The following is a 14,908-nucleotide window of genomic DNA, read 5'->3' as shown; positions in this document are numbered from 1 at the left end:
GAAGCCCGTGCGCCACAACGACGGAGCCTGCACTCTAGAGCCCGCGAGCCACAACGATGGAGCCCACGTGCCGCAACGACGGAAGCCCATGCGCCTAGAGCCCGTGCTCCACGGCAAGAGAAGTCACTGCACTGAGGAGCCTGTGCACCACTAAGAAGGGTAGTCCCCGCTCGCCACAACTAGAGAAAGCCCGTGTGCAACAACAAAGACCCAACGCAGCCAATAAAAAAATAAATAAATTTATAAAAAAAAATTATTAGTATAGCTGACCTAGTGGGGAGAAAGTGGCATCTCATGGAGGCTTTGATTTGCGTTCCTGCAACGACTCACGATTCTTTTCGTGTTCTCGTACATGTCACTGAATGGTTCACTTTAAGATGGCTAATTCCAGAGAAAGACAACTACTGTATGGTAGCACTTCTATGTTGAATCTAAAAATGCAGCACACTAGTGAATACAGCAAAAAACAGATACAGGGGACAAGCTAGTGGTTACCAGCAGAGAGCAGGAAGTGCGGAGGGGCAAGACAGAGGCAGGGGAGTAAGAGGTACAGTCTATTAGGTATCAAATAAATAAAGTAAAGGCTATATTCTACAGCACATGGAACATAAGCAACGCTTTATAATAACTATAAATGGAATATAACCTTTAAACGTTGCGAATCACTATACTGTACACCTGTAACATATAACTTTTCACATCAACTCTACGTCAATTAAAAAAATTAAATTAAATGGCTAATTCTACCTTACACTCATTTGGCCTCAATAAAGAAAAAACAAAAAGAAAAAACAAAAAACGCATAGCAATGTTTCCCCTTAACTGTAACTACGGTGTCAACTGTCCTTTTGTTTTGTTTTTAATTACAGCACAGGAGAAGGACTCTCCTATTGTAAACGTGACCCTGGATTCAATGAGAAAAATACTAAGCTGGAATTCCAGGAGAAACGTGACTCAGCAGGAATGTACAATAGTGACCCCACCTGACCTTCTCATCACACAAGACCCACAGGTGGGTGCTCACGGCTCGTGTCCTGTGGCTTTGCTCCTTGTAAATCTCGAACGTGCCTCTAAAATGTCTCTTGAGTCTCCCACTCCTACTGTTCTTGCCGGGGAGGAAAACACATTTCCTCCATCTTCTTAGGTTCAGGGACAGGGGTCTGCAAATGAAATGGACAACAGCCAGATTAACAGGAGAAAAGGCATCCAGTTTTGTTCACATTTTGAATGTTTATGTATAAGAAGCTTCACAGAAAAGAAGTGAAAACTCAAAGAAGGGGTCTGACTACGGAGTTTACGTACCATTCTAACAAAGGGCAATTGTGAAGAAATGAGAAGACAAAGGCAAGGGAATCTGGGCTTCTGGGGCTGAAAAATTGTGGGGGAAACGACTAGGAAATACATGCAGAAATGAATGGAAGATAAAAGTTATTTTAGGGAGTTCCCTGGTGGCCTAATGGTTAGGATTCCGGGCATTCACTGCTGTGGCCCGGAGTCCAATCCCTGGTCAGGGAACGGACATCCTGCAAGCCATGCGGCATGGCTGAAAAAAGAAAAAAAGTTATTTTGTAAAGTCACCTTGGGGCCGGCTCTCCATCGCAGTGATACAGGTCACCCTCCTTAATCGGATCCAGAGGAGGGGGTGTGTTTATGCCGCCTTCACAAAGAGAAATCTGTGCCTGCTTGTACGCAGAGAAGGGGAGGGCAGAGAACTGGCTGCATTTATTGTTTCTGAACCGCCTTCCGCTCTAAGTGATCCTGACGCCAAAGAGGCATGTTTTCGGGTCCCATGTCCAAGCATGGGATGGTCCCCTTCACGCTGCTCCTGTAGAGCGGGGGTAAAATTCACACACGAAATCTCATATATGAGAACGAATGCCATGGCGGTGTTTCTGTTCCCGAGTCCAAGCTCACTCTGCCCGCCGCACGACAGGCCAGTACATCGGAGGCGAGGTGTTGAGTCAAGGAAGATGACTGTATTCAGAAAGCCGGCAGACGAAGAAGACGGCAGACGCGTGTCTCTAAGTAACTGTCTTATCGGGGTTCGGATGCCAGTTTCTTTTACAGCACAGAGAGGGGGAGGAGGGGAGGAAGTAAAGTAAAAAGGCCCTCTGTCCGTCTTGCAAATGTCCCCTGGAGTGGCCAGCCTCGGGGAGGGGATGGGCTCATGTCTCCTTTCCTGCGGCAACCCCAGGGGCACAGGGTCAGGATGCTTCCCTGCACAAAGGTGCTTTGGTTTGACCTTCAGGCAGCGGGGCAGGGTTCCCCGGGGCAGGCCACCATGTAGACACAGTATCCTTTTAGGGAACAAAAGCAGCAGAAGCAAAGGTTACAGTAAAAGAGACAGAGCCCACCTGTAGCCAGATTGGACGCTTCCCTGTTACATTTTCCCGGATTAAAGATTTCCAGGCACACTTTCCTATCTGCTACAGAAATCGCTGCCTCTGCTTGCGGTTTTTTCTTTTTTTTTTGCGTTTTCTCCTCTCTTCCTTTGGCACGTACACCACCGTGTATTTTAATGCCACCCTGACTTTCTTTCGTTTTTAATGTTCAGAAATCCGAGTAGAGATAATGCCCTGAGGGTTTGGAGCCTGTATTCACTCCCACCCACTCGGAGGCCCTCGGCCCCTGTCATCTGGGATTTTAGAAACAGGATCTCGCGCTGAATTTTTTTCTTACACGTGTATTTTTCCTTTCGAGTGGTTTTCAGCTTCTGCCGTCCGTCGTGTTCCCGTCTTCGCCGCCAGTGTTTGGCACTTGGTGTTGGGTTGGTGGCTGTCGGTGTCACTCAGAGCCCTGCCAGACCTCCCCTGTTCTGGCTCCTCCTTTGGTCCCAGTCCAAGGAGGCATTTTCGGGAGAGGTGCTATTGGGGAAGCAGGATTAAAAATAAGACCTCTGCTTCAGGGATGCACACGCACAAGTGACCATGGGCGTGGACCTTGAACTCACGATGCTCCGTGAGAGAAGCAGACACAGAAGGACACACAGGGTGTGATTCCATTGACAGGAAACGTCCAGAACAGGCAAATCCACAGACACAGAATGTGGGTTCATGGTGCCAGGGGTTGGGGGATGGGGATGGGGCATGACTGCTGATGGGGACGGGGTCTCCGTTTAAGGTGATGAGAAAGTTCTGGAACTAGAGAGCCTAGTAACACAACCATTATGTGCTCAATGCCACTGACTCGTACACTTTATTTTTTTAATTTCTAAAAATTTATTTATTTATTTATTTATTTATTTCTACTTTTGGCTGCATTGGGTCTTTGTTGCTGCATGCAGGCTTTCTCTAGTTGTGGCAAGCAGGGCTACTCTTTGCTGCGGTGCACGGGCTTCTAATTGCGGTGGCTTCTCCAGTTGCAGAGCACAGGCTCTAGGCGCATGGCCTTCAGTAGTTGTGGCACATGGGCTCAGTAGCTGTGGCACGTGGGCTCAGTCGTTGTGGCTCGCGGGATTCGTTGCTCCGTGGCATGTGGGACCTTCCAGGACCAGGGATGGAACCCGTGTCCCCTGCATTGGCAGGCGGGTTCTTCACCTCTGCACCACCTGGACCCCCTGCTTTGGGAGCATGGAATCGTAACCACTGGACCACCAGGGAAGTCCCACCAGTTAGCTGTCTTTACCCAAAAGAAAAACACAAGTTCAGGCATCTTGTCAACAAGCAGGGAATCACATCTTGGAGCCAAACTCCCCCACAGCTGGGGAGGCGGGACCCCCCCCCCCCCGATGTTCACTTTCAAGAGAAGCTCCCGGGCCCCCAGACAGACATTCCCGGGATGCAAACAGGCCGGGGTCCTTCGACTTAAAGAGATTGACGCACATCTCAGGGAGACAGGATGCTCTATGTTGCAAGGTTTCTAAAGGGAAAGTGAATGAGAAGGAGGGGGGGTTTCTTTCTTGTTTTGGAAATAGGCAAAATTTTAATTGTTTTTAAAGATTTGTATCCACCCTTTCTATGCAGAACTGGGGTGTTTCTGTGAGCCCTTGATTACCTGGCAAGGTCCATTTGTATTCATCTTGGTCACCAACTCACCCAGCTCTGACTGTATTTAAACTTCTTTAGAAGTATTTCCCCTCTTAAAAATAACCTGCATGGGTTGCTCCAAGGCTGGTTCCACTTCAGTGTTTTAAAGCCATCCATCAGCCCGACTTTTATGTAAATCATAGATATTCCGGCTTGGATGTTTAAGGAAGTCTTTGTTATCTGTGTAACCCAAAGTTTTCCTCTTAAGAAGAGCCTCCTTCCAGCCGGTCTACTTCTTTGTAGCATCCTTGTTTCAAAACTTCAGTTTCCTTTCGTTTTAGGATTTCCAGGCAACTGTTTGTGTGTTTGTTTTTCTAGAGCAAAGGCTTTTCACAAGAATGTTCCTATAGAAATGGAAATAGAATACGATCTATTTCTACCTCTAGGGGAAAAAAAAATCCCCCTATTCTTTTCCATAAGACTAGATTCCCCATGTTTATCTGTTTACTTATTTTTGAGTAAGGGGACCCACCCTGGGCCTCGCATGTGCCAGGGATAATGTGGGGATCTGTGACTTCTCCCCTTGTCACCAGGGTGCTTCCAGAATCCTCTTCCAGAAGTGAAGCTAGAGGGTAGATTCCTGAGTACAGGCCCAGCTGGACATCCCAAATCTTATCTCCCCTGCTGTCCCAACCCCCATGATAATCTCCTGCATTGTTTGGGAAATAGAAGTAAAACCAAAATCTCCTGCTAACCCATTAAAACTCCTCCACAAAGCTGCAAGGGATAGTGTTGACTTAAAAAAATGTACAATGTGAGAGTTGCGAGTTGAGTTTATTTGGGGCAAAATGAGGACTGCAGCCCGGGAGAGAGCATCCCAGATGGCTCTGAGAAACTGTTCCAAAGAGGGAAGATTAGTATATATGTATTCTTGGTAAAGGAGGAGTACATGCCATCAAATACATTTTTTTGTAGGGGGTTTCAGCTAGTCACAAGGAGCAGACGTCACCAGGTAGGGACTTAGTGCTTTTCTAGATATGAGGAGGTGCAAGGGTTGGGCTCATAAAATCAGCTCCTGAAAACACCTAACTCTCTGAAGACCTGTTCCGCCCATCCTCCAAAGCACAGAGGGCCTCATTCCTGGTCTCCACCCTGAATTCCCTTCAGGGGATGTGGAAGGTCAGTAGCTACAGTAGCACAAAGTGATTTAATTCTTGTCCAGGCAGATGGCAATTCCAGTTTATGGTTGACAGGAAGCTGTTTTCTTACTAAGTGAGCATTAGGCCTGTGGACGTAAACAAAGACCACCCAAATGAGGACAAGAAGAGGCCATCTATTGAGAGATGGGGTTCGGCCACCATCACTTGTGTTTGGCTGACCCTCAAAGTCAGGCAGAGGTGTGGGAAAGCTTTCCAGTGGTGTAGGAGAGCTACAACACTTTTCCTCTATACTCTTGGGTGCAGTCCACAGGGTCCTGCAAATTAGACTGACAACTACCAGATTAACTGGAGAAAAGGCATATTAATTGTATAACGTGTTAAACATTTTACATGGCAGGGGGTGGGGGGGCTTCATTGAGAGAAGAGAACACCCCCAAATAAGCAGTTAATCCTGAGATTTTACATACCATTTTAAACACAGAGCAGTAAATTGTGGAGATGTGACAAGGGAAAGAAAAGGGAGGTTTTGGTTTCCAAGGACAGCAAACTGTGGAAAGGTAAACACGTAAGGGAAACTTATGGAAGACGAGGGTTTTTGTGGAGGTCCATCTTGGTGCCGATTTTCTGTCTTCTTCGTGTTGATGCCGAAAGCTCAGCTTCTCTGTGCACCGGTGACAAATCGCATCCCGGAGACAGAGTTTTGGGTGAAGTAGAAAAGGGGAGCTTTGTTACTTTGCCGGGCAAAGGGGGCCACAGCGGGCTCCTGCCTTGAAAAACTACGTGTCCCCACTTGGAGGGGGTAGTGAGGAATTTTACAGTAATCAGCTCGTGGACGTTCTTCTGATTGGTTGCTGGTGAGGTCATCAGGAGTCAGCATCACCTACCTTCTGGTTCCAGGTGGTCTGCAGTCTCCGTGCTTGTGGGCAGCGAATCGTTAACTTCTCCCACCTGGGGGTTTCAGTATCTGCAAAACAGTTCAAAGATCCTGCCGTGTGTATCCCTTGAGGGGGAACCAGGAGCCTCCCCAAGGCTGCACTATTGTTTCCCGACGGCTCCTCCCTGGTCCCCCGCACCCCCTCCCTTCCCTGATTAGCAGCTGTCTGAACCTGCCGGGTTGGAACTCAGGGAAGGTCAGGGAGGCTGAATGAAGCCTATTTCCTGTCATCAAAGACATGGGGGGGCGGGACCCAGAAAGGCTTTTGTGCCCTGGAGCCCCACTGGGTCCTGCTCCATAACAGCGTTCAGGACATTTCCTCAGAGAGGAGACTCGTGGAAGTCCGGATTTCTCAGATTTTCTGCTTCTAGTCAGCTAAGGGGAGCTCCGGGGGGGAAAAAGCGTCTTTCTACATCTGCTGATTCTCAATTGCTTGCAGCTCAGAATAACCCCTATGCCAAGTTGGAAGGCGGGCCAGATTTAGAGACATTCTCCGTGGGTAATTAAGTCGCGGCCTTTATGGACCGATGGTTACAGAAGTTACTGCTACAGCATCCCGGGTCGTCATGGCAACCTGGCTTCCGGCACGTGTGTAAGGCAGGCTGGCTGCCCTCTGGGTGGGTTATTGTCCGCGAGGGGTTGGTTTCCTGGACTGGGGTGGTGAGGTAAGGCGATGAGGTTTGGGGAAATCTTGTGCTCAGCCCGAACCTGCCATCCTGCACCTGGCTGGGGGCTTTGGTTTCTGCAGAAGAATTCAGATACTGAGGAGCCAGGACCTGCCCCGAGGCTGCACGATTGTATCCTGGCTGCTCCTCCCTGTGTCTGCGTCCCTGCCCTTCCCTGATTAGCCTCCGTTTGCCCTTTGGGACTCCGGGAAGGTCATGGAAGCTGACGCCTTTTTCCTACAAATGAGAAACGGGGTCCCCAGGGGGGCCCCACAGGGGCCCGCTCCGTTTCAGCACGTTGTACATCCCAGGCTTTTCTGAACAATTGTGAAGACCCAAAGGAGCCAGAATGTCTTTGGGTGCTGAGATACCACTCTTTGGGAGCTTTTACAGCATTTAAAACATTTTTATTTATTTTTATTTTTGGCTGCATTGGGTCTTTGTTGCTGTGCACCGGCTTTCTCGAGTTGTGGCGATCTGGGGCTACTCTCCATTGTGGTGCGTGGGCTTCTCATTGTGGAGCACGAGCTCTAGGGCGCAGGCTCAGTAGTTGTGGCCCACAGGCTTAGTGGCTCCGCCGCATGTGGGATCTTCCCGGACCAGGGCTCGAACCCATGCCCCCTGCATTGGCAGCTGGATTCTTAACCACTGCGCCACCAGGGAAGTCCCAGCATTTTTAACAAAGAACAACTTTTAGAGACGGGAGGAGGCAAAAGAAGAGGGATTTCAGCTTTTAGGAGCTGCCAACTGTGGGAAGGTAAATACCAGGAAATTAATGGATAATAAGGATTGTTTTAGTGAGGTTTGTTGCTTAGATTCATGCCTGTCTGGGGTGACAAGAGTGTAGCATCAGCTCCTTCTCCCCTTCCTGGTATGAGAGATTCAGAGAGGGAGCACTTTCCCAAAGGAAAATTGATGCCCTGCTTTTAGGCAAAGGGTGCGAGGCCAGAGACTTTTTTTTTTCTTTTCTTTTCTTTCTTTTTTTTGCACCTGCTTTTTCTCAATTGCCTACAACTCCAAATAATTCTTATGCCAAAGTGGCCTCTTTCGGGCTGACGTATTCTGATCCCCGACAGAATCAAGGGTTCTCAGAAAACTGACTTACCAGGGGGGCTTTCCCAAAACTGGGCTCGGCAGGCCAAGGACGCCAGCTAGTCCAAAACAGAGCAAGGTGAGGCCTGAGTGAAGTTCGATCAAGGAGGGGATCCTTTGCAAATATGTCCTCCCGCTGCCCAGGTTGTCTTTTGGTTTTGGCAATACTTTCCTTTGCTGTGCCAAATTTTTTAAGTTTAGTTAGGTCCCGTGTGTTTATTTTTGCTTCTGTATCAAAGTGCTATTGGCTGCTTGGAGATGTCAGGGAATGTTCCTCAAAAAACTAAAAATAGAACTACCACGTGACCCAGGAATCCCACGCCTGGGCCTATTTCTGGAGAAAACCATAACTGGAAAAGATACACACACTCCTAGTTTTCATAGCAGTGCTCTTCACAGTAGCCAAGACATAGACGCAACCTGAATGTCCGTCGACGGATGAATGGGTAAAGAAGATGTGGTGCAGATATACAGTGGACTATGACTCAGGCATAAAAAAGAAGGAAATAATGCCGTTTGCAGCAACACGGAGGACCTAGAGATGATCATACTAAGTGAAGTCAGTCAGACAGAGAAAGACAAATATCCTACGATATCACTCATACGTGGAATCTAAAAAATAAAACAAACTGGTGAACATGAGAAAAAATGGAGCAGACGCACAGATACAGAGAACAAACTCGTGGTTCCCAGTGGGGTGGCTGGGGCAAGATAAGGGGAGGGCATTAAGAGGTCCAAACTATTTAGGTGTAAAGTAAACGACAAGGCTATATTGTGCAGCACAGAGAATACAGCCAATATTTTATAACAACTATAAATGGAGTATAACCTTTAGAAATTGTGAATCACGATGCTGTAGGCCTGAAACTTATGTAACATTGTGCATCAACTGTACTTCCATAAAAAGGCGGGGGTCCTTGTCAGGGACCCTCGCCTCCTGGATACCGGCGGGATTGACTCGAGTCCCCGGGAGCCCCCAGCCCAGGTCGTGCATTTAATCTCCGTGTGCCTCTTGCAGGTCAGAGAAGACAGCACCTACGTCTGCACACTGTACAACGCTGTGCTGCACCGGGGGGCCACACTGACCGTGAAAGCCACCTCTGACGGACGGGTGTTCCAGCACGTCCTGCCCTTCCATAACCCAGGTGACGTCGCCCCCACTGGCCCCCCACATCCCCCACGGGGACCGGTCTCCGTGCTGCCGGCGGGGGCGCGGGCACCGGCGGTGAGGATCTGGGTGTCTGTCTTCCCAGGCAAGGCGGGGTCCGGAGCCGAGAACTTCTCCTGTGTCATCTACAACATCTGCTTCATGAACTGCAGCTGGACGCCGGGCCCCACCGCCCCTGCAGACGTGCGCTATTACCTGTACACCTGGGCTTCCCTGTAAGCCGCACCTGGGGGCCCGAGGTCTCGCTGTTCAATGCTGAACACGCCATTGGCCCGTCCCGCAGTCCAGAACGGTTTCCTCCGGGACCCCGGGGGCTTCGATCTAAAACGTCCAAACATCTAGAAGAAAACACCCATCTCCCAGTCTCCTCCACCTGGCTAGTGGCTCCCAGCTCTAAATCCTCCTCTGGTCTGAAAGTGTCAGGAAATTAGCAATTTAATCTTTTTCTTAAATTTAATTTAATTTAATTTTTTAAGCTCTTTCTTGGAATATAATTGCTTTACACTGTTGTGCCAGTTTTTTCTGTACAACTATCTTATTTTTTTAAATTGAAGTAGACGATGTACCAGGGTGTGTTTATTTCAGGTGTGCAGCAAAGTGATTCAGTTATACATAGACATGTATCTATTCTTTTTCCGATTCTTTTCCGTTATAGGTATGACAGGACATTGAGTGTAGTTCCCTGTGCTATATAGCAGGTCCTTGTTTATCTGTTTTATATATAGTCGTCTATATCTGTTAATCCTAAACTCCTCATTTATCCCCTCCCCTCCTTTCCCCTTTGGTAACCATAAGTGTTTTCTATGAGTCTGTTTCTCTTTTGTAAGTACGTTTATTTGTATTACTTTTTAAATTCCACGTATAAGTGGTATCACAGGATATTTGTCTTTCTCTGCCTGACTGACTTCACCTAGTGTGACCATCTCCAGGTCCATCCCTGTTGCTGCAAATGGCATCATTTCATCCCTTTTTTATGGCTGAGTGATATTCCATTGTGTACATGCACCACGTCTTCTTTATTCATCCCTCTGTCAATAGACACTTAAGTTGCTTCCATGTCCTGGCTACTGTAAATAGTGCTGCAGTGAACAATGGGGTGCGTGTAACTTTTCAAATTCAAATTTTCATCTTTTCCAGATACATACCCAGGAGTGGGATTGCTGGGTCATATGGTAGCTGTATTTTTAGGTTTTTAAGGACCCTCCATCCTGTTCTCCTTGGTGGCTGCACCAATTTACATCCCCACCCACAGTGTAGGAGGGCTCCCTTTTCTCCACACCCTCTCCAACATTTATCATTTATAGAATTTTATCCTGAGAGTGTGACTGGGACGGGTTGTGGCCACTTCGCTCTATAAAAGGACGACACATCCCCCCCCCCCGTCTTCCCAGTCTCTTTGGTTGCCTTCTGGTTTCACGCTGAGGCAATGATAAAATCGTCTCCTTCTCAGAAGGGTTTTCTGGGTCAGAGGAAGATTTTGGTTTTTATGCGCCCTCCCTGAGAGGATACACAGTCCTCCGGCCCTTCCTTGATGTCTTTTTGGAAACGACAGGTACGGAAATGTGTCTGAGTGTGGCCGGTACATCCTTGACTCAGCGGGGACACGTGTGGGATGCCATTTCGATGAGCTCGGCAAACCCCATGTCGGGGAAGAATACTTCTTCCTGGTGAACGGAACCAGCGATGACACAGACATCCAGTTTTTGGACTTTCTTCCCTTTAAAGCCCGGGATATGGGTAAGACAATTGCTCCCCTTGTATTATTCTGCTCCTCTGGGAGCCGTCTGCTTCACCGTGCTTTCGTTTGTACCAGGGCTCCGCAGGACCAGGTGTCGGGTCCCAGGCTGGCCTCAGCCACATGCGGGACCTAGATTCGGGGCCTGGGAAATATGCAGAAGAGAGAGGCAGGCTGTCATAACTCCCCCTCGGGGTGGGATGCGTGTGTTTGTGTCACGTATGAAATATGTCAAATACAAGGGAATCTCATTCTTTGTGGCAGCGATGTTCCTGAAAGTTCCTCCTGCAAACACAGAATTGGCAAATACTGATTCATCACTCCAAGGAAAAACACCGAAATGTTCTGGTCACAGCATTTTCATCAGCTTATCTAATGCATGTATTGTCTCCATAAGGTACATCGAAGTCTTCCTGAGCTTAGGAACGCAAGGGAAGGAACACACTTGTCTTCTAACCTCTTAAGTTCTGTCACGGGTTGTGCAAATTAAACTGGCAACCAATAAACATGAGAGAAGCATACAGGGACTTCCCTGGTGGACCAATGGCTAGGGAAGAAAAATGTACAAATTGAAAGTTTTGCATGCATGGTGTGGGGCATCCATAGAAAAGAAATGACCCCCACCCCCATGTAAGAGGTGATTGGTATCAGACTCACTCATACCATTTTTCCCCCCCACGGGTCATTCCATTATCAGTTTTATTACTATTTTTATGTGCTGCTACAAATACAAATTCTGAGAACCTCTTTCCAAGTGATAGGCTGACAATCCCTGTGGGATATATTATTACATTTTTTTGGGGGGGGTCTTCAATATTTTTTTAAGAACTTTTATTGAGATACAGTTAACAGACAATAAACAGCATATATTTAGAATGTACAGTTTGGTATCCCAATCTCCCAATTCATTCCCCCCCAACCCTCCCCGCTTTCCCCACGTGGTGTCCATGTGTTTGTTCTCTACATCTCTGTCTCTATTTCTGCCTTGCATTTCCTCTTTCATAGTTGTAAGCATTTGCCTTATGTATGGAGGTGCTCCTATATTGGGTGCATATATATTTATAATTGTGATCTCCTCTTCTTGGATGGATCCCTTGATCTTTATGTAATGTCCTTTCTTGTCTCTTGTAACATTTTTTATTTTAAAGTCTATTTTATCTGATGTGACTATTGCTACTCCACCTTTCTTTTGATTTTCGTTTGCATGGAATATCTTTGTCCATCCCCTCACTTTCCGTCTGTATGTGTCCCTAGGTCTGAAGTGGGTCTCTTGTAGACAGCATATATATGGGTCTTGTTTTTGTATCCTTTCAGCCAGTCTGTGTCTTTTGGTTGGGGCATTTAGTCCATTTACATTCAAGGTAATTATCGATATGGATGCTCCTATTACCATTCTCTTAATTGTTTTGTTTTTGTTTTTTGTAGGTCCTTTTCTTCTCTTATGTTTCCTGCTTAGAGAAGTTCCTTTAGCATTTGTTGTACAACTGGTTTGGTGGTGCTGAATTCTCTTAGCTGTTGCTTGTCTGTAAAGCTTTTGATTTCTCCTCAAATCTGAATGAGATCCTTGCTGGGTAGAGCAGTCTCGGTTGCAGGTTCTTCCCTTTCATCACTTGAAATATATCCTGCCACTCCCTTCTGGCTTGCAGAGTTTCTGCTGAGAGATCAGCTGTTACCCTTATGGGAGTTCCCTTGTATGTTATTTGTCGTTTTTCCCTTGTTGCTTTTAATAACATTTCTCTGTCTTTAATTTTTGTCAATTTGACTACTATATGTCTTGGCATGTTTCTCCTCGGGTTTATCCTGCCTGGGACTCTCTGTGCTTCCTGGACTTGGGTAGCTATTTCCTTTCCCATGTTAGGGAAGTTTTCAACTATAATCTCTTCCAATATTTTCTCGGGTCCTTTCTCTCTTCTCCTTCTGGGACCCCTATAATGCGAATGTTGGTGCATTTAACATTGTCCTAGAGGTCTCTTGGGCTGTCTTCAGTTCTTTTCATTCTTTTTTCCTTATTCTTTTCCGCATCAGTGATGATCACCATTCTGTCTTCCAGGTCACTTATTCGTCCTTCTGCCTCAGCTAATCTGCTATTGGTTCCTTCTAGTGTATTTTTCATTTCCGTTATTGTGTTGCATATCTCTGTTTGTTTGCTCTTTAATTCTTCTAGGTCTTTGGTAAACTTTTCAATCTTTGCCTCCAGTCTTTTTCCAAAGTCCTGGATCATCTTCACCATCATTATTCTGAATTCTTTTTCTGGAAGGGTGCCTATCTCCTCTTCATTTAGTTGCTTTTCTGGGGTTTTATCCTGTCCTTTCATCTGGTACAAAGTCCTCTGCTATTTCATTTTCTCTGTCTTTCTGTGGCTGTGGTTTTCAGTTCCACAAGACGAAATACTGCTGATACTGCTTGATACTGCTGTCTGCCCTCTTGTGGAGGAAGCTGTCTAGGAGGCTCGTGTGTGCTTCCTGATGGGAGGGACTGCATACCATTTTAATAAAGAATAAATTGTGCAGACATGACTAAACAAAGGAAAGGGACTTTGAATGTCTGGAGGGGGTAAATTTTTTTTAATTTAACTTTTTAATTTTTAATTTTCTTAAAGATTTATTATTTTATTTATTTATTTATTTTTGGTTGTGTTTGGTCTTCACTGCTGTGTGTTGGCTTTGTCTAGTTGTGGAGAGTGGGGGCTACTCTTCATTGCAGTGCACGGGCTTCTCGTTGTGGTGGCTTCTCTTGTGGAGCACAGGCTCTAGGTGCGTGGGCTTCGGTAGTTCTGGCACATGGGCTCAGTCGTTGTGGCTCGAGGGCTCTAGAGCACAGGCTCCGTCGTTGTGGCGCACGGGCTTCGTTGCTCTGCGGCATGTGGGATCTTCCCAGACCAGGGCTCAAACCCATGTCCCCAGCATTGGCAGGCGGGTTCTTAACCACTGCGCCACCAGGGACGTCCCTAGAGGGGTTAAATACATATGGAAACTCATGGAAGATAAGGGTTACCTTAGTCAGATTTGTGCAGATTCATTTGGGGGCTGATTTCCCATCATTTTCATGGTGATAAAACTTCCCCAGAGAGGGAATTTGTGGCACTTCTCATTTCTCAGAAGTTTCTGCCTTTCGTCAGGGAAGGAAAGCCATGGGATGACTTCTCTCCGCAGCTGTTGATTCTCACGTGCCTTCAGGTCTAAATAACCGCAACGCCAAAGTACCCTACTTTGGGGTGTCATTGTGACTCCGTTCCAGCACTTGAGCCCTACACTTGGGGGCCGTTCTAGACACTGACAGGAGGAATGCAGACCCCCCCCCCCGAAAAAAAGTGTAAAAAACACAGTCCTCGACCGACCCCGAAAAAGGGCACCTGTTTGCCATCTCAGCAGCTCAGCTGAGAACACGCACGTCTGGATGACACATTTTTTGCTACGTGTTGGCAACTAACTGCAAATCTCCGCAGGTGTTGGTTTGGGGGTTACAGAAACGTTTCAGGGAGTAGGCAAATTTGTGCAGATTTGGAATCTGTGAATAAATAAGATGCTGGAGGGTGCGAAGGCACCCTCTCCTGACTGACCTGCGTCCATCAGACTTGTGGCAGGGGAGGGTCCTGGTGCCCAGGGAGGGGGATTTTGTTCATGGTGTGACCCTGGGGGCTTGGAGAACTGAGCAAGGTCACGGGTGCGTCTGCTCCCCTACTCTTCCGGCAAACCTCCAGTTCTGAAGTTGGGCGACAATTTCAATTGCATTCCTGCACGAAAGGACAGGGCTTCTGGACGCCGTACTGTAAGTCCCCTGCATTACGAACTTTCAAGTTGCAAACTTTCATGCCTCTGGCATTTTCTGTAAAAGTTGGGTTCCTGGGCTAACTGTGTTGGACTTAACGAACAAATTGGACTTACGAACGCGCTCTCGGAATGGAACTCGTCGGTACGTAGGGGGCTTCCTGGGCTGCTGGGAGACACTTCATCCTCACGGCGTCTGGTTCCAGACAGACCATCTGGTGGACTGGTCGGCCGGGCACGTGGGGGACTCCAGGATGACACCAAGTCAGGATGTCTGAGTGGTCCATGAAGATGTTGGATGCCTTTAGCTCCACGGGGCTGTAGGGCATCCCAGAGGATGTGAGGGTTCTAGCGGGAGCACGTTCTCCCCTGCCCTGCCGGCATCTCTGCCTGGGGCTACAATGCGGAAGCACAGGGTGGGG

This window comes from Hippopotamus amphibius, chromosome X, assembly GCF_030028045.1.
Source record: "Hippopotamus amphibius kiboko isolate mHipAmp2 chromosome X, mHipAmp2.hap2, whole genome shotgun sequence".
NCBI lineage: Eukaryota > Metazoa > Chordata > Mammalia > Artiodactyla > Hippopotamidae > Hippopotamus > Hippopotamus amphibius.
This window is presented reverse-complemented; position numbering follows the sequence as displayed.